This window comes from Myotis daubentonii, chromosome 17 (assembly GCF_963259705.1).
Source record: "Myotis daubentonii chromosome 17, mMyoDau2.1, whole genome shotgun sequence".
NCBI classification, from domain to species: domain Eukaryota; kingdom Metazoa; phylum Chordata; class Mammalia; order Chiroptera; family Vespertilionidae; genus Myotis; species Myotis daubentonii.
This window is the reverse complement of record NC_081856.1, coordinates 27,330,195-27,349,068: the sequence shown is the minus strand read 5'-3', so window position 1 is coordinate 27,349,068 and position 18,874 is coordinate 27,330,195. Positions and strand designations below refer to the sequence as shown.

Here is an 18,874-nt window from a genome sequence, read left to right as displayed (position 1 = left end):
TCAAGAAGAAGCACATAGTCAATTGAGGATAGTTAAGTATTATCAATAACTAGTGGCCCAGTGCATGAAATTCATGCACAGGGCGGGGGGTGTCCCTCAACCCGGCCTGCACCCTCTCCAATCTGGGACCCCCTAAGGGATCAGGCCTAAACCGGGAGTCAGATGTCCCTTTCACAATCCAGGACTGCTATCTCCTAAATGCTCGCCTGCCTGCCTGATTGCCCCTAACTGTTTCTGCCTGCCAGCCTGATTGATGCCCAACTGCTCCCCTGCCGGCTCAATCGCCCCCAACTGCCCTCCCCTGCTGGCCCAATCGCCCCCAACTGCCCTCCCCTGCTGGCCCAATCGCCCCCACCTGCCCTCCCCTGCCAGCCTGGTCGCCCCCAACTGCCCTCCCCTGCCGGCGATCTTGTGTCGGCCATCTGTGGTGGCCATCTTGTGATGACGTGAGGACCACCTAGGCTTTTATTAGTATAAATAATAGTAAGTAACATACCTGCTTACATGATTCTAAGCACTTTATAAGTTATCTCCTCAGTCCTACAGGGTAAATCAGGGTTAATTAGGGGAAGAGGGAGGACAGAGCATTGAAGAGAGAGAGAGAGAGTAGGACATCATAGCTACACAGTGATTTCAAGAAACTTAGCACATGGTGAGCCCAGAACACAGCAGGACAAGGTGAGGTGGAGAGAGATGAGCAGGGGCCCGACCTCGCAGGGCTCGGAGGCTCCTGGGTAAGGAGTGTGGTCTTCATCCTGAGACAGATGAGGCATCTGTTAGCTGCTTCCACCCGTAACCCTCCGTATACATTGTCCTGTCTTACACTCAGTCTATTATTTGTCTTTCTCCTTTTTCATACCATGAACTCCTAAGGGTAGGGACTGGGTCTTAGTTATTTATGTCTATCTGGTGCTTAGCACAAAAGCAGGTACATAGGGGTACTCAAATGATTGTTAATCAAATATGTAACATAGTGTTTAATATTTAACACTATTAACATGTTCAATATTTAATAACTGTATATATTATACATTATTATGTAGTTATTAGTACCTATAATAACATTCCCATTGTGTAAGCATTTCCACTATAAAATGATATATGCATTCCTGTAGAAACTTGCATTCAGAAAAATGGAAAAATCATAGAACTTTGGAGGGCAATTGGGGTGCAGCAGAGCCCCACAATTCATGCGACAGTCCAATGAAGCACAGTCCTAGTGATGGTATTGGCACAGTTCAAAGGGTATGCTAAAATTTGAATTAAAAAAACAACCACACAGCAATTTAGGACCTGAATAACCATAGGGCTATGTTTTCAAAACCAAAAGGGGGTTGTTGGTGGAGGGGCTCGAGCAGGGTTGAGGCTGCTCGAGGCAGAAGGGGACAGGCATCCCTTCTGGAAGTTCAGGAGGGAGAGCAGTTGCAGGTTTGGCCAAAATGTACAGGGAGGCCTGAGCCTGCCCAGGGGCTTCCCTCAAAGATCAGGGAGAACTGAGAGCTTCCAAGACAGAGCAGGTGGCCCTGCGGGCCGAAGGCAGGAGCTTGGAGCAAGTGGGTGTCTGCAGCGAGGAGTCCTCTGTCTCTTGCTGTATTTTGCATCCAGCTGTTGTCGCTTGGTGATGCCTATGAACCAGTGCAAGCTCCACATTTTATTGACATCTTTCCCTCGTATACCTATGTGCACTCCTCTGTCTTGTAGAAGCAAGTGAAGTAGAACCCTGACTCAGGTAAACCAAGAATGCCTGCTGGCCAGTTGACATCCAGAAAGACACAGTCACACTCCCCATGTGGGCTGCGAGCTGCTTTCCTCTTTGTCCATGAGTCCGTCCAGTAAACTCATTCAGTTAGAATTAGAGCAAGACCATGTCGTTGGGTGACACTGAGCGAGGGCACCATGGACCTGTGATGAGATCTCTTTCCCCATCAGGAGCAGCTGAGCTCACACCTCTGGACTTGGAGTCAGAGGACCTCAACTCCAGCCTGCCCCAAAGCTGTGTGACCGCAGGAAAACCACCTAACCTCTCTGTGCCTCAGTTTTCTCAACGGCAAAACAGTACTAGTGACATTCCCAAATCCTTTTAAGGAGCCGATTAGCTAGTGCCGTGGTCGGCAAGCTGCAACTCGCGAGCCACACGCGGCTCTTTGGCCCCTTGAGTGTGGCTCTTCCACAAAATACCACGTGCGGGCGCGCGTACAGTGCGATTGAAACTTCGTGGCCCATGTGCAGAAGTCGGTTTTCGGCCTGGGCGAGTCTATTTTAAAGAAGTACTGTTGATATTTGGCTCTGTTGACTAATGAGTTTGCCGACCACTGAGCTAGTGGATGAAAAGTTCTTCCTAGACTATAAAGGTTTGCAGAGTATTGTCAAGTCAGTGCCTAGAATATTCAGGTTTGCTTGTCTCCTGGAGTACTTTCTCCCCCTCGATGGTCAGTTCTAAGGGCAGTGGGTAAGAGAGCTAAACTCCTTGAACCTGAGGTATATTAATCACTGGGATTAAATGCAGAAGCTTGAATTTCCCTGCCAGAAGGAGGCTCAGAACTTTTGTCTGGCCTTTGACAAAAGTGAGGAGTTGGGGAAACCTGCCTCCAGTATCCAGGGCCCCCCTCTCTGAGTTCCCTCTAGTACACCCTAGACCAGCGGTTCTCAACCTGTGGGTCGCGACCCTTTGGGGGTCGAACGACCCTTTCACAGGGGTCGCCTAAGACCATCGGAAAACACATATATAATTACATATTGTGTTTGTGATTAATCACTACGCTTTAATTGTGTTCAATTTGTAACGATGAAATTGGGGGTCACCACAACATGAGGAACTGTATTAAAGGGTCGCGGCATTAGGAAGGTTGAGAACCACTGCCCTAGACCCTCCCTCTCCAGGGCCTGAGATCACCTACCCACCCCTGGCTGAGTGTCCTTCCCACGGCCACTCCCCCCACGCCAGGCCTGCCTGCCCCTTCACCCTCTCATTTTACTTCCCCTCAACAGCGCGGACAGAGGGAACCAGCTTGGGAATCACATGAACTTGGGTTTGAATGGGCTCTACGTCTTACCGGCGCTAAAACCACAGTGGCCACGTTCTGGCTTCTTTCAGCCCATTTCCTCACCTGGGAAACGGCCTCGACTTCCTGACTCACTGCCTGGCTTCCCTCCTTCCATGATTACGAGAACAGATGAGCCCTCTCGGACTTTAATGTGCCCAGGAATCACCTGAGCAGCTTGTGAGAAAGCAGGTTCCAATTCCGCAGGGCTGGGTGGGGCCTGAGAACCCGCCTCGCCAACAAGCTCCTGGGTGGTGTGAATTGACCCGCACAGCCAGTGTGCTAATATAGATCAGAGGGCCTGGCACACAGGTGAGCTACTCAGTCAATAGAAGTCATTGCCAGTGAGGTGATTCCCTCCCCCCGCCCAAACTTAAAGCGTTCTCCTTTGAGAACAGGGATAGATGAATGGAAAAACCTCTCTTCACCTCTGCATTCTTAGGGCAACAAGAAAAAACAAGTTTTGCTCTAGGTACAGGCTGGGTGTGGGGAGTGAGAGACTGGCTCCCCGCAGCTCACCTGCCCCGCTCACTTGCACCCCTGCTCCTGAGCACACGTGCGCTGCAGGCGGGCCTCTGCCTCCGCAGAAACCTCGGGGCTCAGGCCTCAACTTGCCACCCGGGAGCGCATCCTCGGAGCGAGTGAGCGGCACACGCCTCGCTCCCCCGGCTCCGGCTCTCCTGGGGAATTTTCAAAGCACACAGGCTTCGCTTGGCAGGGGCCTGCCAGGATATAAATACACATTTGGGCCTTTTGTTTGAAGGCCTGCAGCACCTTTTGGACTTGAGGCCTGCGCACAGAGCTTGCGCCCTCACCCTCATCAGAATAAAACCCCAAAGGGCCCTGGGCTGTGAGGAAGAGACACCCAAGCCCTAAACCTAAAGAGATGCCAAGTGAGGTTCCAGAGACACCTCCCACGCAGCCCGCCCGACCCTGCTGGGACTTTGGCTCTTCCCAGAGGCCGGCTTCTCAGAAGCTGCTGACTCACCGGGTGAGGGTCTTTTTTCTCTTTCAGCATCTCCACAAAGCCCAGAGATTTTAAGGTTGGTTTACTGAGCAGCTCCATCCTCACCATTTCCTTTGTCTTTATTGTGCCCGTCTCCATCCCAGCCCGCCAATGACACTGTCCTGCCAGAAAAGAGATTGGACACCCAGTGGCTCTGCCCTGCCTTTAATATTGAGTTTCTCTCCTTTGTAGGTCTTGACGCACTGACTGGTCGCAGAGTCAAAGTGTAAAAAGATTCCCAGGATGTAAGCGATACGGGACAGGTGAGTGACTGCGTGTCCGGTGGAGGTCGGGGCCGCGGTTGCACGTCAAGAATGGAAGGATGAATGGGAGGAGCAGGGGCAGCTCTGAACGTGTTTCCCTCCAGATACACCTGCAAACGGCACAGTGCAAGGAATCCAGGTGTGAGTCCCATGCAACCACTGGGTCCCTGCCAGGCCCTCCCCAGAGGCAAACGGAGCCTGCAGGCTGCCCTCTCTGTGCTGAGACCACAGCGGCTCAGACTCACCCTCCAGAGGGCACATGCGTGGAATTGTTTCCAGGAGACGTCTAACCAGGGCTCGGAAGACATTCTTAGAACAGAGAGGGAGCTACCTGGCTCACGCCAGTTGGTAAACCACAGCTCTGAGGAGGCAGGACTACAGAGAGGCGAGAAGCCACCTGTGCATATTTAAGGGCTGTCATTGTCAGGAGGAAGGTGGATAGCTGTGGGCTTAACCTGAGGAAAATTCCCTGGCAAAGGAGGCGTGCCAAGGGGAAGCAGGTGCCCAGTGTAGGTAGTGAGTTCCCTGTCGCTGGCAGAATTCAAGCGCCGGTTGGAGAAGCATCGATGGGAAGTGTTGAAGTGAGGAGCGGTTTTGAGTAGGGCAGTGTTTGTACAGACCCTGTCCCATGATGACCTGGGAATCCGGGGGTTGGGGGTAGGATGAGGGAGAGGGCTTAGGGAGCGTGGAGGAGGCGAGCCTGTGAGCTCACGCGCACACTCTCTCAGCATCGCCTGTTCTGGTGGCAGAGTTCTGCTATTAAACTGTTCAGATGCTACCGGATGAGGTGACCCTCGGGTTCTCTTCTAAAATGTGCTGTTCATTGGCCAGGTGTCCCTGAGCCAAGCCAGACGGCTGCACACATCACAGGTGTGACCCCAAGCAGCTTAGTCTGTGATGGGGTGGGCATCTCTCCAAGCATGATGGGGTTTAGATCAGGGCCTCTGGGTAGGACCCCCAAAGAGATGTACCAGCTCATCGATAGGTTGGGCCCAGGATCCAGCCCACGCAGACCAGAAGAAACAGCATTGGAAGCGCTGTGAGAGGACAGTGGCTGTGGCTGCCCCAGGGGAGTTGGGGCTCTTTGGTAAGACCACTACCATAAACTCGAGGCACCAAGGCTGGGGCCACTACGCCTGAGAACTGCAGCCCTGACCCAGCTGGGGAAATTGCACAGGAGGGACACCCATGGCCAACGGAAGGGTCTGAATGATGAGCCCCCACCAGACTTCCTTTGTGCTTTGTGACTGGGCCTTGTCCCCTGGGCCTGGGTTGGCGGCAGCAGTAAATATTTAGCAAGGGCCTTGAAGGCAGTGAGCCGTGGGAGGCCAGAGTTGGTGTTTTCTTCTTTAAGAAACTGACAGCCTGGATGCGGATGGAGTTTGACATTTGTTGCACATGGGCGGGACTTTCAGCAGAGTCCTGAGCAGGGGGATGGCCGGGGATGGCTGGAGGCAGGAGGGGGAGGGGAGGGCTGAACAGAGCATTTGAGTCCTGACTTGGTGCTTCCTTGGCAAATCTTCAAGCCGTTGGGCTTTGAAGACAGGGGCCATGTCCTTAATTCACAGGACCTGGCACTTAGTAGGTGCGCAGTAAGTGACTTTCAAATGACTGGAAGGGAAAGTGATGAGGAGGCAGCTCATGGAGGCGACATGTGTTAAGAAGAGAGTCCCTGAAACTAGGCTGCCCAGGTTCAAATCTTGTCTCTTCCACTAGCTGTGGCCTTAGGCAAGTGGCCGACCTCTCTGTGCCAGTCTCCTGTCTGTAAAACGATAGAACCTACCACATCCGGTGGCTGTGAGGGTTCAAGTAATTAATTCATGTCAAGCTGCTTGGCCCTGGGCCAGTTTTATGTGGCAGAAGGTGCCCAATAAATATTAGCCCTTATTCTTGTCCTTTGAAAAATCAATGTGGGCAGGCGTCACCCTTACTAAGGGCCTGTGCCCCCTCACTCAGGCCTACTAGGAAAGCATGAAGATGGACGGTCAGCTGATGGAGGAGAGAGGCGGGCCATGGAGTGACAGCGTCCTCTCCCAGGGACAGCTCAGAGCCAGAGGACAGAACTCTGGGAAAGCCGTAAGAGGTGGGACCAGAAGAAGTAGCTCAATCAGGAACCCTAGGTACAACCATCCCGGATATCACTCGGATGGCATTCACTCAGCCCTGCTGGACTAGACATGAAGACCCGCTGTAGGCATTTGGTTCTTGCACAGATCTGGGCGGACCTCTTTCCAGCCACACTCAATTCCATAGCAAGGGAGGGGTTCTTTGCTTCTTTCTCCAGGAGCCGTAGCAGACTCCACGTACCTGAGGTGAGCAGGAGAAATAAAGAGAGAAGGGACAGAGGACAGCCCACTCCTCCTACTGTCCGTCTGAAACTTTGCCCTAAGTGCCTTGCCCTAAACCCCATCCCCTGCTACCTCAGAGCCCAGGGTTTATTGGCCAAGGAAAGATAACACCTGAGTCTAGTGGGCAACAAGACCTGAGTGGGTATTCGATTGTATTTGTCAGACTTTGGGTTACAAGATAGCTGTCTACTTCACATTTGCGGAACTGTAAAACAAAAAGGCAGTCTGTGTAACTGACAAGTCTGAGCTGGTCTGGCTTGGAGCCCGGCTGGATCTAAACAGTGGCAGCAGGCGTCGTTTCTCTCCATCGTTCCACTCAGCTTTCTTCTGTGTGAGCTTCACTCGGGCACGATTCCTTCTCTCAGCACCCCCCCCCCCCTCCCTCTGCTAAAGAGGGCTCTGCTTCCATAGTCATCCTAGCAAATGCCCAGGAATTGGGAGATTCTGGTCACATGTCCACCCCTCAGCCAAGGGCTATGGTTTAGCGGCATCAGAGTGGACATGCAGATAAGGCCCCTTGTCCTCCAGCCTGTGGATGCCTTTGCTGCAGGTGGCCCTCCCAAGGCTGGTGCGGCTGCTGGTGTCATAAACAGTATGCTGTTGACCCTTGAATGACGTGGGGGTCAGGGCCCCAGTCAGGGCTCGTGCGGGAGGCAGCCAATCAATGTGTGTCTCTCACATTGATATGTCTCTCTCTCTCTCTTCCTTCCTCCCTTCCTCCCTCCTTTCCACTCTGTGAAACACAGTGGAAAAAATATCCTTGGGAGAGGATTTAAAAAACGACATAGTTGCTTAAACCATACAGATGTATTATCTGACAGTTCTGGAGGTCAGAAGTCTGAGATGGGTCTCCCTGAGCTAAAATCAAGGTGTCAACAAGATGCTTTCCTTTCTGGGGACTCCCAGGGGAATTCATTTCCTTGATTTCCAGCTTCTAGAGGCCGCCGGTGTTTTCTTCTATGGTTTTTTATTGCTTCAGGTCTTGCATTCAAGTCTTTAAGTCATTCTGAGTTAATTATTGTGTGCGGTGGGAAATAGTTCTGTTCTTTTGCGTATGGCTGTCCAGTTTTCCCAACGTCATTCATTGAAGACTCTCCTTTCTCCATTGTGTATTGTTGGCTCCTTCATTGTAAAATGTTGTCGATCTAGTATGTGTGGTTTATTTCTGAGCTCTCTATGCTGTTCCATGGGCCTGTGTGTCTGTGTTTCTGCCTGCACCATGCTGTTTTGATTACTGTAGCTTTGCAATATAGTTTGAAGTTGGGGAGTGGGATGTATCTGGCTTTGTCCTTTTTTCTCAGGATTGCTTTACGAAGACAAATTCCTGACCCAAGCTTTTCTTTTGTATGTGTCCCTGCAACCTACTTTTAGTGGGACAAAAACCCATATATGCATCTCCTTTTACTTTGCTTTCCTTTTTTTTTCTTTATTTCCTCATGAGGCAGCTGTCACGGACCCAACTATGCCCATCTCTAAGCAGCCTGTGAACTAAGAATGGTTTTATATTTTTAAATGGTTGTTGTTGTGTGTGTGTTTTTTTTTAAAAAAAAAAAAAAGGATAAAGAACAATACTAGTATGTGATAGAGATTGCATATGACTTGCCAAGCCTAAAATATTTACTATCTGGCCCTTTATAGAAAAAGTTAGCCGACCTCACAAAGAACACCAGCAGTTGAGTCACCAGACCTGGGTTTGGATCCTGCAGTGGCTGGTCAGGGCCTGATTAGACCTTTAGACCTGAGAGCTCTGTGGGGCCCCCCTCAGTGGCGGATTTGTTAACAGTGGTGGTGGCAGCAGCCAGGAGGGAAGGGGTAGAGGTGGTGAGCAGATCTCATTGAGCATTTACTCTGGACAAGCACTGAGGTGAGGGCTTCATCATCTCCTTCATCCCCTCACCAGCCCTCTGAAGTACGCCCAGGTCTCAACCTGGGGTGCGTAGGGAAACAGAAGTTGCTCAGGGCAGAGGGTCATTGTCTCGCGATGACATAGTGAGAGGAGATGGAGCTGGGATGTGAGCCCACGCGTCCGACTCTACACTCTGCTACTTTTTCTCTCTATTGTGGTCATCCCCTCTCCTTTCAGGCAAAGAAATCTTTGGCCATGCCTTCCCCCACCTACTTTCCTAACCTCTTTCCCCCAATTCTCTGGCAAAAATGTTTTTCCACCGTAAAAGGGAAAAATAAAAAATGGAGGAGCTGTCAGAAAGAGCTCTGGAGATGTGGACATCTAAAATTTTAGTTCCAGTATTGATCCATCCATCCACCCACCCACCCTACACAACACCGGGAACTCATGAGAACCCTCATCCTTGACAGTGACAACTGGGGCAAACTCCAGTCCCTGGGTCCTCCAAATTTAAGGCCGCAGGGAAGCTCATTAAATAGCACCCGACACTTGATTAATATGCTGCAATTTGGGCAGCACCAGGCTATTTCAGCACCCCCCCCCCTCCCCCAGTTACCATGACGACATTCTTTTCACAAACAGTTCCTTAATATTTAGGGAAAATTATGCTCCCGGCAGGCGAGCAGAAGAACAACCACACTGCAGAGGGTCTGCGAGGACACTTTTGCACGAAGCCATCAGTGCCCCTGATCCCTGAATGCCATCACCGCCAGGAAATGCACGTGTTCTGGGGGCTGGGAGCCAAGCTGATGCCCGGCCTCTGTCATGCGCAGCAATTGAGGGCTGTCACTCCTTTAATGCAGAATGTCACAACAGCTCCGCGTGGATGGGGTAGCGTGATAGCATTATTACACGCTCCTTTGTACACCAATCTACTAATTTCTCCGCAGCTCGCCTGAGGCTGCTGAAAGCCTTCTTTTCTCCTGGTGTCTTGAATCAAGCTGGATTGTGAGACGGCATGGCGAGAGCCCAGACTACATGTGTGCCGGTGTGAGAACATGCTCGTTTCCTCTTATAGGCGCCATCTGGCCCCACATGATTGAATCAGTAACAAGCAGGTACAGGTACCAAGGGACCCAGTCCTCTGCCCTCAAGGGGATCAATGTTGAGAGAGAAAAGACCAGAGGCAGACAGAATGTTCCGTGGCAGTCTCCACCATTATGATAGCCTGACTGTGTGCTAAGTCCTGCAAAGGCACAAATTGATTATGTATTCCAGATCCCCAATGGGAGAGATGGTTGAATAACTATAATAAAGTGGGAAGAGTGGTATCATGGTGATCTGTTAGCTGTGTGCCCTTGGGTAAGTTACTCAACCTCTCTGTGCCTCCGTTCTCTGATCAGTAAATTGGAGACAATAACAGTATCTATATGACAGCCTAACTGTTGTCATGAAGTTTTAAAAAAATGAAATAAACATATTAAAAATTCAGTAACCCAGTTATTCAAATATTCAAAAGAGTGGACACGTAGTAAGTGTTAAATAATTGCTATCTGGGATTGTAGGTTCCCATGGTGCCGTGCACACAATGATAATAATAGCTGACATCTATTACGGGCTTACTATGCTAAGTGTTGGAGTTATATTATCTCATTGAATCTGCACAGGCAACCCCGTAATACTTTCATTTTGATTGTCCTTTCCTCTCAGATGAGGAGACTGAAGCTCAGAGGGATTGGGGAACTTGCCCAAAGCCGTGAGGCTAGTAAGGGGGCACAGGAATCCAGTTTGTCCAAAAAACACAAACTGCAAGGAGCACACCGATGGTGCCAGGGGAGGGCGCACAGGTGGGCTCTGGGCAGGGCCGTCCATGGGAAGTGGCCATAAGATGCCTTGAAGGTTCCCAGGTCCTCATGGATAGAGGACAGGATTTGAAGCTGGAGGAGCAAACCCAAGTAGGACGCTGAGGAATCTGGGGAAACTACACTTGGAAGAGAACCACAGTCTGATTGACTCTTCCAAAGGCAGGTTCTTGGCATTGAGTGGGAGCTTATCTTAAACAAATAGGACCTGTGAATTTAAAATATACCTTGGGTTTTTATTTAAGGTACTAGAGCAGTGAGGGCGAACCTTTTGAGGTCGGCGTGTCAGCATTTTGAAAAACCCTAACTTAACTCTGGTGCCGTGTCACATATAGAAATTTTTTGATATTTGCAACCATAGTAAAACAAAGACTTATATTTTTGATATTTATTTTATATATTTAAATTCCATTTAACAAAGAAAAATCAACCAAAAACATGAGTATGTGTGTCATAGGTTCGCCATCACTGTACTAGAGGCTTGGTGCACGAATTCGTGCATGGGTGGGGTCCCTCATCCTGGCCAGCTAGTGGGCTGATTGGGGCTGTGGTAGGTTGGCTGGCCTGGAGGAGGGGCCGTGGGAGGTTGGGTGTGGGAGTGCACTGACCACCAGGGGGCAGCTCCTGCATTGAGCGTCTGCCCCCTGGTGGTCAGTGCACATCATAGTGACCGGTTGACTGGTTGTTCAGTCGCTTAGGCTTTTATATATATAGATATGGGTTGGAAGAAGATGAGTGAGGCATAAGGGGGGGGAGGAAAGCCTTTCGAGTGTTTCATTTCCTTGTACCAGGATTGATTGGAATAACATGAGAACGTCTGTATCAAGTGTGTATGTATATGGAAAATGAGAATACTTTGTGCCAGTATCTCCAAAAGCAAAGAAAGGAAGGTTTGGATTGTGTAGAAATTTTAATTATAATCAAAGCCATAGTGTAGTACATTTCTTAAGGAAGGTTTGAATTGTGTAGCAATTTTAATTATCATCAAAGCCATTGTGTAGTACATTTCAGCTACTTATTGCCACAACAGTGCTTCGTAACAAACCACCACCCACCTCACTGGTGAACAAGAAGTCTTTAGGTAGCTCGCAGTCTGCAATGTTCTGCCTGCCTGGGTTGGTTCACTCCCTGGGGGAGGTGAAAGAGGTCATGTCCGACACTGACGGAAACTGTCTCTTTGCATTCAATGCTGGGTCCTCTGTAAAATGGGAATATGAGGGTTTACCTCTTCGAGTTGTTATGGGGATTGAGTCGTTAATCTGTCTCAGGTACATACAACATCTTTTGTTCAACATTTGGTTATAATGTTGATGAGATGCTGCAGGAACTTAACTCCTGTGTGTATCCATCAGCCTTCACTAAACTTGGTTCCATTATACGTCATTTCACTTAAAGTCGCAGGCCCTATTGGCGACGTTAAGCGAGGACACACTAGAACAAACCTAGGAAGTACCTATTGCCATTACTCTGAGCATTTTGATTCATCCCAAATGGAAATGACATAATTTGATAAACGTAGTTTGTGGACAAAGTATTTACAGGGCCTCGGGGTGGAACCACAAAAGCATTTCCTGTGAAGGAAACGTGTAGAGTCCACTGGGATAGGTGACGTACCCAAGGTCACCCTGCTGGTGCGAGGCCCACGGAGACAGAAGCCAGCTTCCCTGGACCGCAAGATCTCAACCCTTTCTGCTTTTCCAGGCAGCCTGGCTCTCCTGGAAGGGGCTCTGTCCCATCCCCGATTCAGCCATTCTACCACCCCACGATTCTCATGACTAGAGAAGTGCCCGCCTTCCTATATCTAATGGAAACTGCCCCCCTTCCCTCTCCCCCAATCTCCCCAAAACTTCCAGCCGGCACACTTGGTAGAGCTGTGAGCACAGGTTGGCATTACCATGCAAAAAGGATGCAGTTGGTATCTGAGAACACTTAATTAAGCACTAGGTTTAATTAACTTAAAGCCAATCTCCCTCCCTGCACCCATGCCCCCCTCGAAAAAGAGGGCTGGTGAAGCCTCGTCCCTCACTGGAAGCTCTGATTTTAGCAGTTTGTAATCAGACTCAAATTGCTGGTTTGTTGTCTTAATCTGCCCCTGAGATAGCAGCCATCCCGTGTGATTAATCTTTCCTCCCCGTGGCCACGTTTCAGACGCAGACAGCATGGCACTGCAGTTTGTCATGTTGTGGTTATTGTTCCCTAAAAGGAGGGAATGGAAATAATAACCTTTCCTTGCATAATTCTTCACACACACGCACACACACACGCGCGCGCGCGCAGACTCACTCCTCTTTTTATTTTTCATTCCGAAGCCAGCGATGAGCTTTGCACTTTTGCAACCACTGGGACTGTGGTCCTTTGCCTCCACCTTCAAGGATTTTCATTAATTTTTTAAAAACATTCTTTCTTCATCTCTCTAAAAAATAACAGCCTGCCCCCAATTGCAAAATCAAATGAAATACACAGCACTGGCCTTGGGGCCCCTCGAATTTCTCCCTTCTCCCCCATGTCCACAGAGACAGCTGTGATGGCCTGACTTGTCCTGAGGCTGACTGCGGCCACGCTGGACCAGACCCCGTCACCTTTCACCTGGGCCTGAGCGGTCTCCCCATTAACAGCGTTGCTGCTCTCAATTCACCCTTTACTCGGCCTGTTATTTCTTGTAAAAGACAAACCGAATCACATCACTCCCAGGGGATGGAATCATCCCGTAGCTTCTCCCTACAATAGAACTGATACCCAGACTCCTTTCCTTGGCTACCAAACCCTAAAAGACCCTGCCCTTCTCCACCTCTCCAACCACAATTCCTACCACCTCCCCCCCCCTTCACTGTGCTCCTGCCCCCTTGGCTCTCTCCTGTCGCTCAGATGCAACCAGCCGGGCCCACCTTACGGTTTTGCATTTGCTGTTCCCTCCGTGAGTAGTGTTCTATCTTAGCCTGCGTTTCCTGGAAAACAGAGGCTGGTTGCTTTGGCTGTTGTGGCTCAGTTGGTTGAGCTGGTTCAATTCCTGGACATGGCACTTGCCTGGGTTGCAGACTCAATCCCCAGGGGGGGTGGGGGGGGATGCAGGAAGCAGCTGATCGATGTTTCACTCTCACGTTGATGTTTCTCTCTCTCCCTCTCCCCCCCCCCAAAAAAATATTCAAATGGGGGGAAAAAAGGAAATAGAAGCTGGTTTATGAGGGGGCAGGGTGGGGACAGGGACAGATGTGCTGTCCCAGGCAGCAGCAAGAATGAGGGGAAAGGAGTGAGAAAGAGAAAACAATGCTACAAACGCATTGTTCCACTGGCTGCTTACTTCATGAGAGACTAGCCAGTGGTTCTGAATCATGGGCAATATGCAACATAGTCAGCTATCCCATAATGCAACAGGTGTTCCCCAAATCCACCACATTATGCAAAACCACACACTACACAGCACCGGCCTTTGGGGGAAATGAGGTTAGGGACACAACACTCAAAAACTTAGTCATGTCACATTAAAAAAAATAACGTAATAAAAGCAGTAGCATAGTTTTATACATGTTACACATGCCTTGCAAAAGGACCTGTTTGCTTGAGGAACTGGCTGTCACAGGGGTTGCAGTGGTGGGTGGGTTACTGTGAAATGGGGTAAAACTGGATAAAAGTTATTAATGCCAGGTGTGGTCAAGTATGGCTCATAACATACAAGGTAAACTGAGGTAGCTGGCCCATGTTTCAGGTGGGAGCAGGGGTGCGTTTGGGGTATTTCTGTGCAGCTCAGTTTAGCTGGATAAAGCTGTCTGTGTTCGCCTACGGTTTCTCACGGATGAAATCGGGCACAAGCAAATGCAACATTCGTGGCCTACCCAACTCCTTCTCTAGTCAATCAATCACGTTGGAACAAATCTACATTTTTTTAAAAACCAACATTATAGCAGGTCTGGCAGGAATGTGTCTCAGCAAAGCCCATCTGGGGTAGGAAGAGTGAGGGATTTCTTGGGCAGCTCCTTCCCTCCCCTGTCTCTCACGGGTCCGAGTCCTCACCAGCACCAACTCCGCTCCGTTCAGGGTGCTGACCTGCCCCCGCCGGGCGGCCACTGGAGAATCCAGAGACCGTGGGGCCTGGTCAGGGGCTGGTCAGGGGGCAGAGCTGCAGCAGCCCCCAAATCGAGGGTGTAAAGCTGGCCATGCTGATGCCCGGCCCTCATGGGAGGGAGGGAGGGAGGGAGGGAGGGAGGGAGGGAGGGAGGGAGGGAGGGACTGAGAAAACGGGTGGAAACCAGGGCTCAGATGGGCCCAGTGAATTCGGCGGATGTGCGGGCACCTACCCTGGGCCCCGCACCTGCTCTCTCCTGACCCTTACATGTCCCACCTCTGTTCTCCATTCTCCATGTATCCACTTAAGACGCCTCTTCAGGGGTGGAGGAAGGACCACAGTCAGAGTGGTAACAACACTGCAAAGCGCAAGACAGATCAGAAGCCATTGGAGCTGAGGGCAACGTGATGGGCTCAGGTTTTTTTAATATTGACCTGAAATGGTGTAGAAACTGGGGGGCTGGACACCAGATCCCGAAGCAGGCAAGAGGTGGTGGCAGCCTGGAGCAGGGTTAGAAAAGTGGCGGGGAGAGGCCACACTGGGGGGATATTTTGGAGGCAGAGCCAACAGGAAGTGCTGATGGATAAATTGGGGTGAACAGAAAGGTGTGTTGTCGCCTGTCGCTGGGGAGACCTTTCTGGCTCCTGGGAAGGCCACAGGATTGCAGGCAGGAGGCAGGCCTGCCCCCCTTGGCTGTCTGATATTTGGCAAGTCGGTGAAAGCTTACAGTCACTGAGATGTTGAATCTGTCGTCTCTTGAGGAACCATCCACAGGCCAGTCTGCACAGCAGCCACATTCGGCTGTGATCAACACAAACACGCCCAATGAGAGTGAAATTCAGGGAGATGGGAGGCGGGGCACCTCCTTACTGCCTGGTAACGAAAGAACTCTCCTAGGAGGTGGCATTCTGTGTTGGAGGTTTAGGGTGGCCTTGCAAGTCCTCATCATAACAGCACTGACAATAACAAAATATTTAAAACACTGGTTCTCAGCAGCGGCGGGCCTTTGGCCCCCGCCCCCCAACCCCAGGAAACATTTGGCCATGTCTGGAAACATGATTGGTTTATCACAGTTGGAGGCCGGGCTGCTACTGGCATGTCGCGGGTGAGGGATTTTAGCAGGCAGCTAAAGGTCCTATAATGCACACAACACCCACCTCAACAAAAAGGCAGCTGGCCCCAAACGCCCGTTGTGCCAAAGCTGAGAGACCCTGGTTTATGGTATCATAAACGTCCAACACTGGGGGAAATGATCAGCCCTTTCCTGGCCTGCTGCAAAGTCCCACGTTCGGGAGCACTGGCCGTGCGGCCTGGTGGCCTCTGCGGGCGTCAGCACCTGACACAGGAGTTTCTTGCTCTGTGTATTTGGGAGGCATTGATAAGGAGTTGAGTTCACACATGTGAGGTCAGCGTTTCAGAAAGGCTGCCAATTCAGTGGGGAAGTTTTTTATAACTAAAATGCACAAAAATGCCATTAAAGTTAAGCAGTGTGTGCCAAAAATTGGAAATAGCCAAGATGCCCTTCCATAGGTGACTGAATAATAATAATTAAAAAATGCTACATCCATGCAATGGAGTGTTATTCGGCCATAAAAGAAATGAGCTATCAAGCCAAGAAAAGACTTGAAGGAGCCTTAAGTACATATTGGTAAGAGAAAGAAGCCAATCTGAAGCAGTTACATACCATATGGCTCCAACTCTGTCATATTCTGCTAAAGGCAAACTATAGAGAAAGCAAAAAAGATCAGTGGTTCCCAGAGGTTGGGAAGAGAGAGAGAGAGGGAGGGAGAGAGAGAGAGAAAGAGAGAGAGAGAGAGAGAGAGAGAGAGAGAGAGAGAATGGATAGGTGAAGCACAGGGGATGTTATGGCAGTGAAACCATTCTGTGTGACACTGTAATGATGGGTACATGTCATTATACATTTGTCAAAACCCATTAAGTATACAACACAAAGAATGAACCCTAATGTAAACTATAGACTTCGGTTAATGATCGATTTGGTTGTACCGGTACTAGTTCAGCATTTGGACCACAAATGGACCACACCAATGTAAGATGAGATTAATAGGGGAAGGGAGAGAAGGGGAGAGGAGTTCCAGGGAACTCTACTTTTGTGAGACTAAAAAATTAGTCTTAATTTTTTTAAAGTTAAATAATATGACATAACATAATTAACAAAATTATTATAATTATCCTAATAGCTACACTTACTGAGTGATTCCAAAGAGGCAAACACATAATAAAAAGTTGTCACTGTCATTGTTGGCGAGGACATAGCAGAACTGGAGAGAAAGAATAGCTCTCGTTTTAAAAGCATTTACTCAGGTCCAAGCGGATAAAATGTGGAGCCTTATGTATTCAGTCACCACCACTACCCTAGGAGGAAGGTCCTAATTACCACCTTCATTCTATAAGCAAGGACATGGGGACCCAGAGAGGTTCAGCCACGTGCCCAGGGTCACAGAGCATCAGGGGCGGACTTGAACCAGATCTAATTGACTGCTGGGCTCCCGTTCCTGACACTGTGCACGTATGTGTAAGAGTGGATGTCTATGACATAGAAGAGAGAGATGGGGGTGATTGGTGGGAGTGGATAGAAGGAAAGAAAAGGGGGGAAAAAGCATCAAAAATGAACATGCATAAACACAAATGAAGGAGAAAGAGAGAAGAAGGAAGGAAATGGGAAAGGAAGGAAGTGTCAGAAGGAAGACGGCAAGGAGCCGTGTCCCCTAGAGCTGCCTGGAGCCGGTGGCTTGGGTAAATCGTCATCCCAGCGTCCCCTGTCCTCCCCCCACCCCCACCCTGTGCTGTGTCTGGGTCTCTTCCTGTGGGTTGCCGCCCTCCTCCTGCTTGCCCACCAGGGCTCAGCACAGGACAGTGTGTGGTGGTAGCCAGGCTGACCAGTGTTTCCCTTGGGCTCGGGCCAGCCTGAGAGCTGCATCTGCCGCCAGCCTCCCACCCTGGGTGGTCCTGGACAGCTCCCGCCTCCAGGGTGTTCCTTTTCAACCAGAATAGGAGGACCAGGCAGCAGCCTTCCCATCCGTACATGTGGATGAGCAATTTGTAATCCCAAAATACTGCCTCTAGTCCTGCAGACGAGTCCAGAAACACAGAAACAGCACTCGGCTCCTTCCGAAGGTGCTAGAATAAGTTGGCTGGTGCCATCCAGTTGCCCGAGGGCATCTGATCAGGTCACTTTGAACCAAACCACGAAAGGAAGATCCAGCTGCCCACCTGGCATTTTCACATCCTTTATACGGTGATGTCATGCATGGAAGGGACGTGGTATTCTCTCTCTTTAGCCACTTTCCTAATCCCGCATGGTGCCCTTTTAATCCATCTTAGCATCTTGAGCCCCATCCTTCACCCACTAACAGAGAAACCCACAGGAGCACCTGGGGCTGGCTTTAGAGCCAGGCAGGTGGCTATGGGACCTTGGCCCAGTGACTTCATGTCTCTGAGCCTTGGCGTCTTGGTCTATAAAATGGTATAACAGCCTAGCTGGTTTTGCTCAGTGGATAGAGCGCCAGCCTGTGGACTGAAGGGTCCTGGGTTTGATTCTGGTCAAGGGCACATGCCTGGGTTGTGGGCATGATCCCCAGTAGGGGGCATGCAGGAGGCAGTTGATCAATGGTTTTCTCTCATAATTGATATCTCTCTCTCCACCCCCCCTTCTTCTCTGAAATCAATAAAAATATATTTTTTAAAAATGAAATGGTATAACAGCAGCTACTAGAACATAAGTTCCATGTCAGCAGGGCACTGGCCTATTCATGGCTGGATCCCCAGTGTGTTGCATAATATTGGCAAATAGTAGGTGCTCAATAAATGTTTTTTAGAATGAATTAATGGACAAAAATCACTTCATAATGTTTCTGTAGGGATTAAATGAGATACTATGTGCATAGTGGGTAAAACAGAATTGATGCTCAAAAAATGCTAATGATACATATCATTGTGTCACAGGCATGTATAGTCATTATCTTGGAATATCCTCCTAAGAATCCCATGCAGTGGGTCTGGCTATGCCCTTTCATGCAAGAGGAAACCAGAGACGAGGGCAGGGAGTAAAAGAATTTTTAGAGGGGAGCTCATTCCTTTTAATAAAAACTGTACCTTTAAAAAAAAAGTCATGACAAATAGCTGTAGAAAGGTTCTAGAGTATGTCCAGGGAGAAGAGACTTGGGCTTTGGATCTAGACTGGCGGGCATTCCTGCCTTCCTCCTTAGCCCTCTGCCTCCTAGGGGTATCCCAGGACGGAGCAGGATGGACCCCCCTCGCCCCTGCATTTGCCATTGTCCCCTCCTGTCTGCAGAGAGCTCGGCCAAGCTCTGGGTGCCCAGCTGTGCCCTTACCAACAATAACAGTATTCCTTAATGAACTGCGGGCTGATGAATCCCTGATTGCAGGAGAGAAAAAAAATTAAGAGTGAGCTTGATTGAAGCTCT

General features: G+C 49.8%; 1 protein-coding gene across 8 annotated transcripts in view; it reads left to right on the top strand.

The window, feature by feature from the left end:
* ZHX2 (zinc fingers and homeoboxes 2) overlaps positions 1-18,874 on the top strand; it is a 125,822-nt gene that overhangs the window by 67,891 nt on the left and 39,057 nt on the right. For 2 of the 8 annotated variants that reach the window (XR_009449517.1, XM_059671796.1), the window contains exon 2: positions 4,240-4,310. The exons of 1 other annotated variant lie outside the window; for it this stretch is intronic. The gene's annotated coding sequence lies outside the window, so the exon portion shown is untranslated. Of the gene's footprint in view, positions 1-4,065; positions 4,085-4,239; positions 4,325-4,414; positions 5,667-9,161; positions 9,428-9,454; positions 9,623-18,874 lie in introns of those variants that run through there. 5 more of the 8 variants (XR_009449514.1, XR_009449516.1, XM_059671798.1 and 2 more) reach the window with 5 other exon arrangements.